This window comes from Hyla sarda, chromosome 1 (assembly GCF_029499605.1).
Source record: "Hyla sarda isolate aHylSar1 chromosome 1, aHylSar1.hap1, whole genome shotgun sequence".
Taxonomy (NCBI): domain Eukaryota; kingdom Metazoa; phylum Chordata; class Amphibia; order Anura; family Hylidae; genus Hyla; species Hyla sarda.
In genome coordinates this window covers 196,143,435-196,163,214 of record NC_079189.1, presented here as the reverse complement: position 1 = coordinate 196,163,214, position 19,780 = coordinate 196,143,435, and positions in this window count along the sequence as shown.

Sequence of the window (19,780 nt, the reverse complement as noted above, 5' to 3'; positions counted from 1 at the left end):
CCTGTCACTTTTACATGCATGAAGAAAGAATATCAAGCTTCCAGAGAATACAACAAGGGCCACAGGTGCCATGCATATCAGGCAGGATGGTTTAACATATCCAGATAGTGTGGTGGCTTTGAAGCTTTTTTTTTTTTTTTTTAATATATACATCCCTGGAGTACCCCTTTACGCACTTTCTATAGTACTGTGGCGATACATGGTGAATGATTATACGTGCAATACAAAATATTAAGTGTGCAAAATGTTAGCGGACTGTTATCTTCTCTGTAAGCTGTTTCTGTCAAAGTGTGCATAATAGTGTGGGATTTTTTTAATGATTAAGAATAAAAGTAATGTTAGACTGATGTACATGCTCTGACAAATAGCTATTGTATACAGAATAGAATGGTGTATTATAAGCTGACTGTTACATAAGCTTCTCAGTGTTATATAACAATACAAAGTGATCATATTTCATTTCTGCATTATCTGAAAACATTTAATTATTTAGCGATGGCATATGATCTGCTTTGGATTACCTCGTGATGCATTTGGACTGTAGGAGTCCGCCTAAGAAAAATGCTAAAGCAGTGAAATAATATATCACTACAGGCTCCTGTACCTCTTTTTGTCTAGAACCATGGAGCTTTTTGGGGAGAATGCCTTTGGGTGATGATCCCCATTGCAGTACTGCTCTGTGACCACTGGGAGTCTCACATTCAGCTGATTACACCCTGTTCCAAATTATTATGCAAATTATATTTTTCTCAATTACCTAAGTAATTGATGTAAATAACAGTCAGCATGATTCTCATGTTATCAACTATTAAGAACACAATCCAGATTTTTTTGAACCAACCTAATGATAAGTGTTTTTTTTTTAAACATAAAAAAACTTACATTGCACTGTTCCAAATTATTGGGCACAGTAAGTTTTAAAACACTTTATAGGTTGTAAAGAACTGAAAATTGTAATTTGTTGTGTTTGCAGCATATTTACTGAAATCAAAAGCTATTTCAGTCAACTTTTTAAACGTGTTAACAGGTCTTGTTACATTTTACCATAGAACCCCTTATTTGATAGCAGCTTCACAAGTCTTGCATCCATTGAACCTGTGAGTTATTGGACAGTTTCTGCTTGAATTTGTTTGCAAGATGTCAGAATAGCCTCCCAGAGCTGCTGTCTGGATGTAAACTGCCTCCCACTCTCATTGATCTTTTACTCTGAGGATGCTCCAAAAGTTCTCAATAGGATTGAGGTCGGGGAGGATGGAGGCCACACCATGACTTTCTCTTCTTTTAACCCCATAGCAGCCATTGAATCAGAGGTATTCTTTGCAGCATGAGATGGTGAATTGTCATGCATGAATATTATTTTTATTACAGAAAGCATAGTTCTTCCTTCTGTACCAGGGAAGAAAGTGGTCAGTCAGAAACTCCACATAATTTGCAGAGGAGCCTAAAGGGGCCGACCAGATCTCATCCCATAATTCCGGCCCAAAACATGACTCCCCCACCACCTTGCTGATGTCGCAGCCTTGTTGGAACAGGGTGGCAGTCCACCAACCATTCACTACTCCATCCATCTGGATCATCCAGGAATGCACGGCACTCATCAGTGAACAGTACTGTTTGAAAATTAGTCTTCATGTATTTTTCTGCCCAATGCAGCCATTTCTGCTTGTGAGCATTGATAAGTGGTGGCCGAATACAAGGTTTATGAACAGTTGCAAGACTCTGGAGGACTGTACACCTTGATGTCTGTGGGACTCCAGAGGAACCAGCAGCTTCAAATATGTGTTTGCTGCTATGTAATGGTATTTTAGCAGCTGCTCTCTTGATCTGATGCATGGATCTGGCAGAAATCTTCCTCAATGTGCCTTTATCTGGCTGTTGGCCAGATGGCTGTTGTTTTATGAAAATACGTTTTCTAAGTGTACTGTAGCGATTTTTTTTGCCCTCATACGTGCATACCACATACCTACATCTAAGTAGTGCATCATTTTGTACCTGTTAATCTGTCTAGGGCCTACATACTTTGAAAGGATAGCCAAAGTAATCACCAGCTGGTTTTTTACAAAAATATGTGTTTTTCGGTGCATTGTAGCGCATTTTTCTGCCCTCATAAGTGCACACCGCATATGTACATCTAAGTACTGTACTATTTGTTACCTGTTAATCTGTCAAGGGACTACATACTGTGAAAGAATAGCAAACATTACTCATCGGCTGGTGTTGTACTCAGATACTCTTTTAAGTGTACTGTAGAGCATTTTTCTGCCCTCATCAGTGCATAACACATACCTACATCTAAGTAGTGTACTATTGTGTACCTGTTAATCTGTCAAGGGCCTACATACTGTGAAAGGACAGCCAAAAGTAATCACCGGCTAGTGTTTTACATAAATTACAGATTTTTTAGGCTCATTGTAGCGCATTTTTCTGCCCACCTAAGAGCATACCGCATGCGTACATCTAAGTAGTGTACTATTTTGTATCTGTTAATCTGTCAAGAGCCTACAGTGGGGATCAAAAATTTGGGCACCTCAGGTAAAAATTTGTATTAATGTGCATAAAGAAGCCAAGGAAAGATGGAAAATTCTCCAAAAGGCATCAAATTACAGATTAGACATTCTTATAATATGTCAACAAAAGTTAGATTTTATTTCCATCATTTACACTTTCAAAATAACAGAAAACAAAAACATTGAGTCTGCAAAAGTTTGGGCACCCTGCAGCGTTAATATCTTGTACTGCCCCCTTTGACAAGTATCACAGCTTGTAAACGCTTTTTGTAGCCAGCCAAGAGTCTTTCAATTCTTGTTTGAGGTATCTTTGCCCATTCTTCCTTACAAAAGTCTTCCAGTTCTTTGATATTTCTGGGCTGTCTGTCACGCCCTGCTCTTTTAAGGTATATCCATAGATTTTCAATTATGTTGAGGTCAGGAGATTGTGAAGGCCATGGCAAAACCTTCAGTTTCCGCCTCTTGATGTAATCCCCCATAGATTTCTAGGTGTGTTTAGGATCATTATCCATTTGTAGAAGCCATCCTCTCTTTAACTTCAGCTTTTTCACAGATGGCATCAAGTCAGCATCCAAAATTTGCAAAAATTTTATTGAATCCATTTTTCCTTCTACTTGTGAGATGTTCCCTGTGCCACTGACAATCCCAAAGCATGATTGATCCACCCCCATGCTTAACAGTTGGACAGAGGTTCTTTTCATTAAATTCTGTTCCCCTTCTTCTCCAAACATACCTTTGCTCATTCTGGCCAAAAAGTTCAATTTTAACCTCATCGGTCCACAGAACTTGTTTCCAAAATGCATCAGGCTTGTCTATATGTTCATTTGTAAAGTTCAAACGCTGATTTTTGTGGTGAGGACGTAGAAGAGGTTTTCTTCTGATGACTCTTCCATGAAGACCATATTTGTACAAGTATCTCTATATAGTGGATCAGTGTACCCCAACTCCAGTGTCTGCCAGATCTTTCTGGAGGGATTGTGCAGTCAAACGTGGGTTTTGAATTGTTTTTCTCACAATCCTGCGAGCTGTTCTGTCTGATATTTTCTTGGTCTTCCAGATCTTGCTTTTACTTCCACTGTTCCTGATGACTGTCATTTCTTAATTACATTCCGAATAGAGGATATTGACATCTGAAAACATTTTGTTATCTTCTTATAGCCTTCTCCAGCTTTGTGAGCATCAACTATTTTCAGTTTCAGATTTCTAGAAAACTGCTTAGAAGAACCCATGGTGCTGATTGTTGGGGCAAGGTCAGATGAGTCTGGGCATTTAAAACCTTTGAAATTGACATCACCTGGTCTTCCCAGATGATGATTGAGAACAAACCATGACACTGGCAGGTCTCAGCTTTGCAAAGGGGGCAGTGCATGCTATAAATTCTGCAGGGTGCCCAAACTTTAGCAGATGCCATTTTTTGGTTTTCTGTTATTTTGAAAGTGTAAATGATGGAAATAAAATCTAACTTTTGTTGACATATTATAAGAATGTCTAATCTGTAATTTGATGCCTTTTGGAGATTTTCCATCTTTTCTTGGCTTCTTTATGCACATTAATACAAATTTTTACCTGGGGTGCCCAAACTTTTGATCCCCACTGTACATACTGTGAAAATCCAAGCTAAAGTACTCATCGGCTGGTGTTTTACAAAAATACACAGTTTTTAGGCATATTGTAGCGCATTTTTCTGCCCTAATCAGTGCATACCGCATACCTATATCTAAGTAGTGTACTATTTTGTACTTGTCAAAGGCCTAGATACTGTGAAAGGACAGCCAATAGTACACACCTGCTGCTGTTCTAGACAAATACTGTTTTAAGTGTAGTCAAGCGTAGTGTACTCCCCTCATATACACAATAAGTATGTCAGGAAGAGTATTGCCAGGACGTGCACAGAGGAGTGGCGGAGGCCTAAATTCATCAGGCGCAGGCAGAGGTCGCAGCAAAGTAGGGGTGTGTGCCAGCAGGAGTCGCAGCGAGAGGTCTGAGCTCCCGGTGTCAGCTAGCATTCTTGCGACCAGCAACCCAGCAGTCGTGATTGATCGGTTCACTCGGTCATCCACTTTATCTCAAATGACATCCGACATCCCCAGTCAACAGTCGATGGGTTCCTCACACTCAACCCTCAGTTGGCAAGGCCCTCATGCTGCTGCTGCCACCTCCAGGCTCTGTCATTGTGCTGCTCTATGGTCTCCTCATGGTATTGCTACCACCTTCAGGCTCTGTCATTGTGCCGCAATGTGGTCTCCTCATGCTGATGCTGCCACCTCCAGGCTCTCTCATTCTGCTGCTCTATGGTCTCTTCATGCTAATGCTACCACTTCCACGCTCTTTCAATTTGCCACCATATGGTCTCCTCATGCTGATGCTACCACCTCCAGGCTCTGTTGTTGTGCCGCCATATGGTCTCCTCATGCTGGTGCTACCACCTCCAGGCTCTGTCGTTGTGCCGCCATATGGTCTCCTCATGTTGATGCTGCCACCTCCAGGCTCTATACTTGTGCTGCTCTATGGTATCCTCATGCTGATACCTCCAGGCTTCATAATTGTGCTGCTCTATGGTCTCCTTATGCTGATGGTACCACCTCCAGGCTCTCCCATTGTGCTGCCATGGATACTGCAAAACATAATTAAGGTGTCGGTCCCCAGTTTCAGAAACTCCTTGCGTTAGGGTCACTTTCATGACTCCTGATGCCACTTCCAGGCTGTACCATTCAGCCACTGTATGGTATCCTTATGCTTTCCCCACTCCAGGCTCATTCAGCCAATATATTGTTTTCTGATGCTGCTGGGACTGTCTTGGAATTACCTACAATTTTTTTATGGTAGCACTAGCAAACATACATGCTCAATAAAGATTTCAAAATTGATCTTTTAATGTTAGGGGTTGTGAAGCCCTCTTATGTACACCTCCTGCTGCCTGAGCAAGGCTGTGTGTTTCAGGAACTACTTGGCTTACTGATGCTGCTGGGCCTGTGCCTAAATTATTTGGATGTTTGCACTAGCTAACATACATGTTCTATACAGATTTCAATACTCACCTTTTAATGTTAGGGGTTATTAAGCCCTCTTGTGTACTTCTGCTGCTGCCTGATCCAGGCTGTGTGTTTCAGCAACTATATGGTTTATTGATGCTGCTAATACATGCTTAATTGAGATTTCAACATTGTTCTTTCAATGTAAGGGGTTATGAAACCCTCTTGTGTACTGTCCATGCCTGCTCCTGACTGTGTGTTTCAGGAACTGCTTGGCTTACTGATGCTACTGGGCTTGGGCCTTAAATTTTTGGATGGTAGCACTAGCTAACATGCATCTTTAATAGAGATTTCAACATTCACCTTTTAATTTTAGGGGTTGGGAATCCCTCTTGTGTACTCATGCTGCTACCTGCTCCTGTATGTGTCATATAGCAACTAGATGGTTTAGTGATGCTGCTGAGCCTAGGACATTACCTATATATGTTTATGGTAGCACTAGGTACCATACATCTTCAATTGAAATTTCAAAATTCCTCTTTTATTATTAGAGATTGTGAGGTCCTATTGTCTCCTCATCTGCTGCCAACTCCAGGCTGTGCCATTCAGGCAATATATGGCTTACTGATGCTGCTGGACCTGGGCCTGGGAATAAAAACTTTTGTTATGGTAGTACTAGCTACCCCAAATCTTCACTTAAAATTTCAAACTTTGTCTTTTTTCTTAGGGATTGTGAAGCCCTGGGGTCTCCTCATGCTTCAGCTAACTCCAAGCTGTGCCATTCAGACACTATATGGTCTCCTTATGCTTCAGCCACCTACAGGTTTTGTTATTCAGCCACTATGTGGTCTCCTCATGCTTCAGCTAACTCCAGGCTGTGCCATTCAGACACTATATGGTCTCCTCCTACTGATGCCACCTCCAGGCTCTATCATTGTACTGCCATGTGACATGGGACTCGTTGTTAGATTAGGTCCTTTGTATGCCGGGACCCAGGACACTAAAACTTGGGAGTTAAAAGTTCCATTTCAAAATCCTCAATTTCAATTTCAAAATTTTAGATTTCTATTTAAAATTCCTATATTTCAATGGTCTCATCATGCTTTTGCCAACTTCAGGCTGTGTCAGTCAGGCGATATATGGTTTACTAATGCTGCTGGGCCTGGGTCTGGGAATAAAAATGTTGTTATGGTAGCACTAGTTACCCAAAATCTTTGGTTTAAAATTCAGGATTCAATTTATAATCTTAGGGATTGTGAAGGCCTAATGTCTTTTCATGCTGCTGCCATCTCCTGGCTGTACCATTCAGACACTTAATGGTCTCCTCATGCTGCCAACACCTCCACGCTGTGTCCTTCAGCCACTATATGGTCTCCTCATGCTTCAGCCTCATCCAAGCTGTGTCATCCAGCCACTATATCGTCTCCTCATGCTGCCACCACCTCCACGCTGTGTCATTCAGCCACTATATGGTCTCCTCATGCTGCCAACACCTCCACAGTGTCATTCAGCCACTATATGTTCTCCTCATGCTGCCAACCCCTCCACGCTGTGTCATTCAGCGACTATATGGTCTCCTCATGCTGCCAACGCCTCCACACTGTGTCATTCAGCCACTATATGGTCTTCTCATGCTTCAGCCTCATCCAAGCTGTGTCATCCAGCCACTACATGGTCTCCTCATGTTGCCGCCACCTCCATGCTGTGTCATTCAGCCACTCTATGGTCTCCTCATGCTGCCAACACCTTCACACTGTGTTAGTCAGCCACTATATGGTCTCCTCATGTTGCCACCACCTCCACGCTGTGTCATTCAGCCACTATATGGTCTCTTCATGCTGCCAACACCTCCACGCTGTGTCATTCAGCCACTATATGGTCTCCTCATGTTGCCAACACCTCCATGCTGTGTCATTCAGCCACTATATGGTCTCCTCATGCTGCCAACACCTCCACGCTGTGTCATTCAGCCACTATATGATCTCCTCATGCTGACAACGCCTTCACGCTGTGTCATTCAACCACTATATGGTCTTCTCATGCTTCAGCCTCATCCAAGCTGTGTCATCCAGCCACTATATGGTCCCCTCATGTTGCCGCCACCTCCATGCTGTGTCATTCAGCCACTATATGGTCTCCTCATGCTGCCAACACCTCCATGCTGTGTCATTCAGCCACTATAGGGTCTCCTCATGCTTCAGCCTCATCCAAGCTGTGATATTCAGCCACTATAGGGTCTCCTCATGCTGCCAACACCTCCACGCTGTGTCATTCAGCCACTATATGGTCTCCTTGTGCTTCAGCCTCATCCAAGCTGTGTCCTCATGCTGCCAACACCTCCACGCTGTGTCATTCATCCACTATATGGTCTCCTCATGCTGCCAAAATCTCTGTCATTGTGCCGGCAGTGATTCTAAAAGAGATGCCGGTAATCTGCAGGTTATTCAGAATAACAGTATTATTTCACTACCCCCGGACACTCCATATGCGCGTTAGAAAGTGTTCTACACACCTATTGAGGCTCTCTGTAGGCCAGAAATAGCTGCTTTTAATATAGATTTGCCGCAAATAAATTTGGATCTAACCAAATTTTTTTGAAAAATTTGGCGAATCTGTCGAATTGAATTTTTAAAAAGTTCGCTCACCTCTAACGGCCATGACTGTATCAGGTATGTTTACCCTCAAAGTCCTATTCAAGCTAAAGGGTACAAATAACACCCTTAACCCCTACAGGACCCATGACGTAACGTTACGTCCCGACACCCTGGGTCTTAAGGACCAAGGATGTACAGTTACGTCATGGGCAGTTCTGGTCCCCGCCGTGCGCCGGTCGGGGATCGGAGCGGGATGCCTGCCAAAATCATTCAGGAGGCATCCCGTGCAAATGCCCAGGGGGGTCATCAGACCCCCCCATGTCGGCAAATGCGGCAAATCGCAAGTGAATTCACACTTGCAATTTGCGCGATTCCGGGTCATTACGGGTCTATAGTGACCCGGTGACCCGGAATGTAAGGGGGATCGCGGGTGTCTAAGACACCCAGGATCCCCCTGAAGCGATAGGAGTGAGGTGGCACGAGTGCCACCCCTCCTATCCCTGCTATTGGTGGTCTAGAAGCGACCACCAATAGCAGATCAGGGGCAGGGGGGTTAACTTTCGTTTTCCCCGTCCTGCCCTCCCACAATAGGCGGGGCAGGACGGGGAAACGACGGGGACCGGCGCCGAAGATCCACTTACCGATCCGGGCGGGCGACAGAGGCTGCGGGCGACGGAGATCGGCAGGCGGCGATGACGTGCGGCTGGATCCGACGGAAGCTGGTGAGTTGCCTAGCAACATCTGGAGGGTACAGTTTGATACCATTATACAGTGGTCTCTAACTGTAGCCCTACAGATGTTGCAAAACTACAACTCACAGCATGCCCAGAAAGCTGTTTGGGCATGCTGGAATATGTAGTTTTGCAACAGCTGGAGGGCTACAGTTTGAGATCACTATATAGTGGTCCGTAAACTGTAGCCCTTCAGATCTTGCAAAACTACAACTCCTAGCATGCCCAAACAACTGTTTGGTGTCAGGGCATGCTGGGAATTGTAGTTTTGCAGCAGCTGGAGGACCACAGTTTGGAGATCATTTTGCAGTGTTCTCTAAAACTGTAGCCCTCCAGCTGTTGCAAAACTGCAAATCCCAGCATGTCCAAACAGCAATAATACATAATAAAGAGTAAAACACTACATATACACCCCTTACACTGCCCCCCCCCCCCCCCCCAATAAAATTTAAAACTGCATTGTGTGGCAGTGTTTCCAAAACGGAGCCTCCAGCTGTTGCAAAACAAAAACTCCCAGCATTTCTGGACAGCCACTGACTGTCCAGACATGCTGGGAATTTAGCAACAGCTGGAGGCACCCCGTTTGGGAATCACTGGTGTAGAATACCCCTATGTCCACCCTATGCGATCCCTCATTTAGTCCTCAAATGCGCATGGAGCTCTCTCACTTCGGAGCCCTGTCATATTTCAAGGAAACAGTTTAGGGCCACATATGGGGTATCTCCGTACTCGGGAGAAATTGCACTACAAATTTTTGGGGGCTTTTTCTCCTTTTATCCCTTATGAAAAGGAAAAGTTGGGGCTACACCAGCTTGTTAGTGTAAAAAAAAAAAATTTTTACACTAACATGCTGGTGTTGCCCTATACTTTTTATTTTCACAAGAGTTAAAAGGAAAAAAGACCCTTAAAATTTGTAACGCAATTTCTCCTGAGTACAGAAATACCCCATATGTAGGCATAAAATGCTCTGCGGGCGCACAACAAGGATCAGGAGTGAGAGCGCACTATGTACATTTGAGGCCTAAATTGGTGATTTGCACAGGGGTGGCTGATTTTACAGCGGTTCTGACATAAACGCAAAAGAATAAATACCCACATGTGATCCTATTTTGGAAACTACACCCCTCACGTAATGTAATAAGGGGTACAGTGAGCATTTACGCCACACAGGTGTCTGACAGATTTTTGGAACAGTGGTCCGTGAAAATGAAAAATTAGATTTTTCATTTGCACAGCCCACTGTTCCAAAGATCTGTCAAATGCCAGTGGGGTGTAAATACTCACTGCACCCCTTATTAAATTCTGTGAGGGGAGTAGTTTCCAAAATAGGGTCACATGTGGGGGGGTCCACTGTTCTGGCACCACGGGGGGGCTTTGTAAACGCACATGGCCCCTGACTTCCATTTCAAACAATTTTTTCCCAAAAGCTCAATGGCGCTCCTCCTCTTCTGAGCATTGTAGTGCGCCAGCAGAGCACTTGACGTTCACACATGGGGTATTTCCATACTCAGATGGGGTTGCAAATTTTGGGGGGTCTTTTCTGCTATTAACCCTTGCAAAAATGTGAAATTTGGGGGGGAAGCACACATTTCAGTGAAATTTTTTTTTTTTTTTTACATATGCAAAAGTCGTGAAACCCCTGTGGGGTATTAAGGCTCACTTTATTCCTTGTTACGTTCCTCAAGGGGTCTAGTTTCCAAAATGGTATGCCATGTGTTTTTTTTTTTTTTGCTGTTCTGGCACCATAGGGGCTTCCTAAATGCGACATGCCCCCCGAGCAAAATTTGCTCTCAAAAAGCCAAATATGACTCCTTCTCTTCTGAGCATTGTAGTTCGCCCGTAGTGCACTTCAGGTCAACTTTTGGGGTACCTCCATACTCAGAAGAGATGGGGTTACACATTTTGGGGGGTATTTTCTGCTTTTAACCCTTGCAAAAATGTGAAATTTGGGGGGAAACACACATTTTAGTGAAAATGTTTTTTTTTTTTTTTTACATATGCAAAAGTCGGGAAACACCTGTGGGGTATTAAGGCTCACTTAATTCCTTGTTACGTTCCTAAAGGGGTCTAGTTTCCAAAATGGTATGGCATCTGTTTTTTTTTTTTTTTTTTGCTGTTCTGGCACCATAGGGGCTTCCTATATGCAACATGCCCCCAAAAACTATTTCAGAAAAACGTACTCTCCAAAAACCCTTGTCACTCCTTCACTTCTGAGCCCTCTACTGCACCCGCAGAATAATTTACATAGACATATGAGGTATGTGCTTATTCGAGAGAATTTGGGCTACAAACATAAGTATAAATTTTCTCCTTTTATCCCTTGTAAAAATTCAAAAATTGGGTCTACAAGAACATCCGAGTGTAAAAAATGAAGATTGTGAATTTTCTCCTTCACTTTGCTGCTATTCCTGTGAAACAGCTAAAGGGTTAAAAAGCTAACTGAATGTCATTATGAATACTTTAGGGGGTGCAGTTTTTATAATGGGGTCATTTGTGGGGTATTTCTAATATGAAGACTAGAGATGAGCGAACTTACAGTAAATTCGATTCGTCACGAACTTCTCAGCTCGGCAGTCGATGACTTATCCTGCGTAAATTAGTTCAGCCTTCAGGTGCTCCAGTGGGCTGGAAGAGGTGGATGCATTCCTAGGAAACAGTCTCCTAGGACTGTATCCACCTTTTCCAGCCCACCGGAGCACCTGAAAGCTGAACTAATTTATGCAGGAAAAGTTATCAACTGCCGAGCCGAGAAGTTCGTGATGAATCAAATTTACTGTAAGTTTGCTCATCTCTAATGAAAACCCTTCAAATCCATTTCAAACCTGAACTGGTCCCTGAAAAATAGTGAGTTTGAAAATTTTGTGAAAAATTGGAAAATTGCTGCTGAACTTTGAAGCCCTCTGGTGTCTTCCAAAAGTAAAAACTCATCAATTTTATGATGCAAACATGAAGTAGACATATTGTATATGTGAATCAAAATTTTTTTTATTTGGAATATCCATTTTCCTTACAAGCAGAGAGCTTCAAAGTTAGAAAAATGCAAAATTTACATATTTTTCATCAAATTTGGGGATTTTTCACCAAGAAAGGATGCAAGTTACCACAAAATGTTACCACTATGTTAAAGTAGAATATGTTACGAAAAAACATTCTCGGAATCAGAACGATAACTAAAAGCATTCCAGAGTTATTAATGTTTAAAGTGACAGTGGTCAGATGTGCAAAAAACGCTCTGGTCCTAAGGTGTAAAATGGCCTGGTCCTTAAGGGGTTAAGCTATTGTTTAGTTTGCCATGAAGAAAAAAAATTTGGGAGTAGATATGTTTCATTCTGTCGTGTTTATACTAGCTGAATGACTTTCTCTCACGCTACAGGATGCCAGACATGCAGAGACTTTCCCTTCTGCTTTCACTAGTCTGCAATGCTGATATACTCTGAGTTTAACATAGCATGTATGCAGATAAAGGTCAATGTTGTAGGGGAAAATGAAATACATTAAGGATTCTTCTTCAGAATGGTGTCCATCATGTGGTATTTTTTATTCTTTTGCTTTTATGGCTAAGCAAAACTATGGATATAAAAACTCACGTGTAAACAGGACCTACATCTCTTTGCAGTTCTCATCATGCCACCACAATTGGTCTGATTCTTTAAATGGGCACTATCAGATACAAAATCTTTTTATATGTTGTAATTTCCTTTTTATAGAAATCATGGCTTATAAAATCATGGTTTTGTCCAAACTGAAGCACAGGCATGGACAAAGTCCATTAAGTAAGAGTGGGTTAGCAGTCCTCTCTGCTCTCTCCTTTCCGATAGGACTCCTCTGTGCTCTCTCCTGTCTGATAGGACTCCTCTGTGTTCTCTCCTGTCTGATAGGACTCTTCTGTGCTCTCTCCTGTCTGATAGTACTTCTCTGTGCTCTCTCCCGTCTGATAGTACTCCTCTGTGCTCCCTCCTGTCTGATAGCACTCCTCTGTGCTCTCTCCTGTCTGACAGTACTCCTCTGTGCTCTCTCCTGTCTGATAGGACTCCTCTGTGTTCTCTCCTGTATGATAGCACTCCTCTGTGCTCTCTCCTGTCTGATAGGACTCCTCTGTGATGTCTCCTGTCTGATAGGACTCCTCTATGCTCTCTCCTGTCTGATAGGACTCTTCTGTGCTCTCTCCTGTCTGATAGTACTCCTCTGTGCTCTCTCCTGTCTGATAGGACTCCTATGTGATCTCTCCTGCCTGATAGCACTACTATGTGCTCTCTCCTGTCTGATAGCACTCCTCTGTGCTCTCTCCTGTCTGATAGTACTCCTCTGTGCTCTCTCCTGTATGATAGCACTCCTCCGTGCTCTCTCCTGTCTGATAGGACTCCTCTGTGATGTCTCCTGTCTGATAGTACTCCTCTGGGCTCTCTCCTGTCTGATAGCACTCCTCTGTGCTCTCTCCTATCTGATAGCCCTCCTCTGTGCTCTCTACTGTCTGATAGTATTCCTCTGTGCTCTCTCCTGTCTGATAGGACTCCTCTGTGCTCTTTCCTGTCTCATAGTACTCCTCTGTGCTCTCTCCTGTTTGATAGCACTTCTCTGTGCTCTCTCCTATCTGATAGCCCTCCTCTGTGCTCTCTCCTGTCTGATAGGACTACTCTGTGCTCTCTCCTGTCTGATAGTACTCTTCTGTGCTCTCTCCTGTCTGATTGTACTCCTCTGTGCTCTCTCCTGTCTGATAGCACTCCTCTGTGCTCTCTTCTATCTTATAGGACTCCTCTGTGATCTCTCTTGTCTGATATCCCTCCTCTGAGCTCTCTCCTGTCTGATAGCATTACTCTGTGGTCTCTCCTGTCTGATAGCACTCCTCTGTGCTCTTTCCTGTCTCATAGTACTCCCCTGTGCTCTCTCCTGTCTGATAGGACTCTTCAGTGCTCTCTCCTGTCTGATAGGACTCCTCTGTGTTCTCTCCTGTCTGATAGGACTGTTCTGTGCTCTCTCCAGTCTGATAGGACTCCTCTGTGCTCTCTCCTGTCTGTTTTTATAGAAATCATGGCTTATAAAATCATGGCTTTGTCCAAACTGAAGCACAGGCTTGGACAAAGTCCATTAAGTGAGAGTGGGTTAGCACTCCTCTGTGCTCTCTCCTGTTCGATAGGACTCCTCTGTGCTCTCTCCTGTCTGATAGGACTCCTCTGTGCTCTCTCCTGTCTGATAGGACTCTTCTATGCTCTCTCCTGTCTGATAGTACTCCTCTGTGCTCTCTCCAGTCTTATTGGACTCCTCTGTACTCTCACCTGTCTGATAGCACTCCTCTGTGCACTCTCTTGTCTGATAGGACTCCTCTGTGATCTCTACTGTCTGATAGCACTACTCTGTGCTCTCTCCTTTCTTATAGCACTCCTCTGTGCTATTTCCTGTCTCATAGTATTCCTCTGTGCTCTCTCCTGTTTGATAGAACTCCTCTGTGCTCTCTCCTGTCTGATAGTACTCCTCTATGCTCTCTCCTGTCTGATAGCACTCCTCTGTGCTCTCTCCTGTCTGATAGTACTCCTCTGTGCTCTCTCCTGTCTGATAGCACTCCTCTGGGCTCTCTTCTGTCTGATAGGACTACTCTGTGGTCTCTCTTGTCTGATAGCCCTTCTCTGAGCTCTCTCCTCTCTGATAGCACTCCTCTGTGATCTTTCCTGTCTCATAGTACTCCTCTATGCTCTCTCCTGTCTGATATGACTCTTCTGTGCTCTCTCCTGTCTGATAGGACTCCTCTGTGTTCTCTCCTGTCTGAAAGAACTCTTCTGTGCTCTCTCCTATCTGATAGTACTCCTCTGTGCTCTCTCCAGTCTGATTGGACTCCTCTGTACTCTCTCCTGTCTGATAGCACTCCTCTGTGCTCTCTCCTGTCTGATAGGACTCCTCTGTGATCTCTCCTGTCTGATAGTACTCATCTGTGCTCTCTCCTGTCTGATAGCACTCCTCTGTGCTCTCTCCTGTCTAATAGCACTCCTCTGTGCTCTTTCCTATCTGATAGCCCTCCTCTGTGCTCTCTCCTGTCTGATAGCCCTACTCTGTGCTCTCTCCTGTCTGATAGTACTCTTCTGTGCTCTCTCCTGTATGTTAGCACTCCTCTGTGCTCTCTCCTGTCTGATAGCACTCCTCTGTGATCTCTCCTGTATGATAGCACTCCTCTGTGCTCTCTCCTGCTCTCCTGTCTGATACCACTCCTCTGTGATCTCTCCTGTCTGATAGCCCTCCTCTGAGCTCTCTCCTGTCTGATAGCACTACTCTGTGCTCTCTCCTGTCTGATAGTACTCCTATGTGCTCTCTCCTGTCTGATAGTACTCCTCTGTGCTCTCTCCTGTCTGATAGCACGCCTCTGTGCTCTCTTCTGTTTGATAGGATTCCTCTGTGATCTCTCTTGTCCGATAGCTCTCCTCTGAGCTCTCACCTGTCTGATAGCACTACTCTGTGTTATCTCCTGTCTGATAGCACTCCTCTGTGCTCTTTCCTGTCTCATAATACTCCTCTGTGCTCTCTCCAGTCTGATTGGACTCCTCTGTACTATCTCCTGTCTGATAGCACTCCTCTGTGCTCTTTCCTGTCTCATAGTACTTCTCTGTGCTCTCTCCTGTCTGATAGGACTCTTCTGTGCTTCTGTGCTCTCTCCTGTCTGATAGGACTACTCTGTGCTCTCTCCAGTCTGATTGGACTCCTTTGTACTCTCTCCTGTCTGATAGCACTCCTCTGTGCTCTCTCCTGTTTGATAGAACTCCTCTGTGCTCTCTCCTGATTGATAGCACTTCTCTGTGCTCTCTCCTATCTGATAGCCCTCCTCTGTGCTCTCTCCTGTCTGATAGCACTACTCTGTGCTCTCTCCTGTCTGATAGTACTCCTCTGTGCTCTCTCCTGTCTGATAATACTCCTCTGTGCTCTCTCCTATCTTATAGCACTCCTCTGTGCTCTCTTCTGTCTGATGGGACTCCTCTGTGATCTCTCTTGTCTGATAGCCGTCCTCTGAGCTCTCTCCTGTCTGATAGCACTACTCAGTGCTCTCTCCTGTCTGATAGCACTCCTCTGTGCTCTTTCCTGTATCATAGTACTCCTCTGTGCTCTCTCCTGTTTGATAGCACTCCTCTGTGCTGTCTCCTGTCTGATAGTACTCCTCTGTGCTGTCTCCTATCTGATAGCCCTCCTCTGTGCTCTCTCCTGTCTGATAGCACTACTCTGTGCTCTCTCCTGTCTGAAAGTAATTATCTGTGCTCTCCCCTGTCTGATACCACTCCTCTGTGCTTTCTCCTGTCTGATAGGACGCCTCTGTGCTCTCTCCTGTCTGATAGTACTCCTCTCTGCTCTCTCCTGTTTGACAGCACTTCTCTGAGCTCCCTCCTGTCTGATAGTACTCCTCTCTGCTCTCTCCTGTTTGATAGCACTCCTCTGTGCTCGCTCTTGTCTGATAGTTCTCCTCTGTGCTCTCTTCTGTCTGATAGTACTCCTCTGTGCTCTCTCCTGTCTAATAGTACTCCTCTGTGCTTTCCCCTGTCTGACAGCACTCCTCTGTGCTCTCTCCTTTCTGATAGTTCTCCTCTGTGCTCTCTCCTGTCTGATAGTACTCCTCTGTGCTATCTCCTGTCTCATAGTACTCCTCTGTGTTCTCTCCTGTTTGATAGGACTCCTCTGTGCTCACTCCTGTCCTATGCTAGCCCATCCTCACTTACTTTGTCCATGTGTGAGCTTCAGTTTGGACAAAGCCATGATTTTATAACCCATGATTTCTATAAAATGGAAATAACATTTTCTTATGAATTATATTAGAAAGGTTAATGTTTTGCCAAGATGTGCAACATATAAAAAGTTTTTGTAGCTGACAGTGCCCATTTAAGGCATGGGCTTTGCAAAATCTCTGAAAATGCCCTGTGTTATAAGACACATGGATGTGATCAGGACAACCTGTTAGTCTTCTATGTCACAAGGAGAGGCCTCCATAGGTCAAGACTTTTTTTTCTAGTATGTGTCAAATGTGATCGATCAGACCGAGATCAAGGGAATTTGGAGGCAAAGTCAACACCTTGAACTCTTTTTTTTAATGTTCCTAAAGTAATTTCCTAACAATTGTAGCACAGCACATTATACTGCTGCAAATGGCCACTGTCACAAGAAAAAAACATTTTCTTTAACCTCTTAAGGACCAAGGATGTACCGGTACATCCTGAGTCCTTTCCCTTTCTATAATGCGGGGCCATCCCGTGGCTCCGCGTCATAGCAGGTCAGGCCTGGGACCCGTGGCTAATAGCGTGCGGCAATGATCGCGGTGCCGCGCTCTATACAACCCTTTAGACGCGGCGTTCAAAGTTGAATGCCGCATCTAAAGTGAAAGTAAATCACTTACGGTTAGCTCAGGGGGCTGTTCTGGATGTCCGCGGCGAAATCGTGGCATCCCGAACAGCTCTGGGACATGAGGTGGGTCTCCTACCATGCTTCCTGGTGTCCGATCGCCGAATGACTGCTCAGTGCCTGAGATCCAGGCATGAGCAGTCAAGCTGCAGAATCATTGATCACTGGTTTCCTATGAGAAACCAGTTATCAATGTAAAAGATCAGTGTGTGCAGTGTTATAGCCCCTATGGGAGCTTTAACAATGCAAAAAAAAAAAAGTGAAAAAAAAGTGAATAAAGATCATTTAACCCCTCCCCTAATACAAGTTTGAACCACTCCCCTTTTCCCATTTAAAAAAAAAAAAAAAAAAAAACAGTTTAAATAAAAATAAACATATGTGGTCCAAATTATAAAAATATATCATTAATTAAACTGCACAGTCAAATAGTGTATGCGCAAATAAATTCCAAAGTCCAAAATAGTGTATTTTTGGTCACTTTTTATATCATACAAAAATGAATAAAAAGCGATCAATAAATCCGATCAGTAAAAAAATGGTACCGCTAAAAACATCAGATCACAGCGCAAAAAATTAGCCCTCATACTGCCCCATGTGCAGAAAAATAAAAAAGTTATAGGGGTCAGAATTTGACAATTTTAAACGTATACATTTTCCTGCATGTAGTTATGATGTTTTTCAGAAGTACGACAATATCAAACCTATATACGTAGGGTATCATTTTAATCGTATGGACCTACAGAATAAAGAGAATGTGTCATTTTTACAGAAAAATAAACTGCTTAGAAACAGAGGCCCCCAAAAGTTACTAAATGGCGTTTAGTTTTTCAATTTTGTCCCACAATTATTTTTTTCCGTTTCACCGTAGATTTTTGGGTAAAATGACTGATGTCATTACAAAGTAGAATTGGTGGCGCAAAAAATAAGCCATCATATGGATTGTTAGGTGCAAAATGTAAAGAGTTATGATTTTCTAAATGTAAGGAGGAAAAAATGTAAGTGCAAAAACGGAAAAACCCCTAGTCCTTAAGGGGTTAAACATATGTACTTCACCGAACTCTGGCAAAAAATCTGGTTTTGACAAAACAAGTTATCTCCGGACCTGCACTAAACAAATTTCCCAAAAAATGTGGATATAGTACTGTCTAAGAGCCCTAAACGTTCAGTATAAGGATATGTTCACACGGACGGATTTATTTGCTGGTTTCAGCTGCGTATTTGAAAGAGGGCGGGCTCTTCTCGGCTGTCTGCAGCAGATTTTCCGCTGCGTAATTTCCGCTGTGGAAAATCTGCCGCAGACCCTACTGACTTCAATGGGGCATGCAGGGTTTTTTGCAACGGAAATTCCGCAGCAGATTTTCTGCCCGCCACGTTTGAAATACGCAGCAGGAAATCCACAAATAAATCCGCCAATGTGAACGTACCCTAAGGCTAAGTTTCCACTTTTTTTTTTTTCTGGCAGTTTTTGGAAAACTGCCACTGCAGTTTTTGGAAAACTGCCACTGCAGTTTTTGAGCCAAAGTCAGAAGTGGATCCATAATGTAGGAGAAGCGTAAGTTCTTCCTTCATATGTCCTACTCCTTTTGAATACACTTCTGGCTTTGGCTCTAAAACTGCAGTGGCAGTATTCCAAAAACTGCCAGAAAAAAAAAACAAGTGGAAACTTAGCCTAAGGGTGCGTTCACACGCTAGTAGCTAGCAGCGAGCTTCCCGCTGTAGGAAACCCGCTGTGAGTTATGCTACCATTGATTTAAATGGGTCCACGGACATTCCTCAAATCTGACACTATTGCGGACTGTCTGTGGACCCATTCGAATCAGTGGTAGCGTAGCTCGCTGCTAGTAGCTCGCTGCACAGCATATTTTGCTGTGTATTTTGTAGCAGATATTCTGCTGCTGATTTTCCTATCAATTAAAGTCAATGGGTAGGAAAATCAGCAACAGAAAATCAGCACCAATGATTTTGCAACTTTTGGGCATTTCTATTTCTACCCAGTGCACTTTTCGGTAACAATGACACGTTATCTTTATTTTGTAGGTCCATGTGATTAAAATGCTACCCAATTTATAAAGATTTTGTTTTATTGTACTACTTTGAAAAAAAAATTGTACGAAAATGAGTATGCTTATAATTGTCCAATTCTGACTCCTATAACTTTTGTATTTTTGTTCATACAGGGATGTGTGAAGGCTCAATGTTTGCACCGTGATCTGTAGTTTTTATCGGGACCATTGTTGCTTTGATGACACCTTTTAATTGCGTTTTATTCATTTTTTTCTAGTATATGACGTGACCAAAAATACGTATTTGCGGACTTTGGAATTCTGTGCCTTTGACCGTCCAGTTTAATTAACATTATATCTTAATAGTTCGGACATTTACACACGTGGCAATACCACACATTTCTGTTTTTTTTTTATTTTTTTAATGGGAAGGGGATAATGCATAATTATTACTTTTTTATCTATTTTTTTTTTTTACACTCTTATTAGTCCCCTTAGGGGACCATACCGTGCTATCTTTAGATTGCATACACTGGTCAATGTTGCTCTCTAGAACAGCATTGATCAGTGTTATCTGTGCTCTATTGCTCCAACCTGCCATGGTTGACT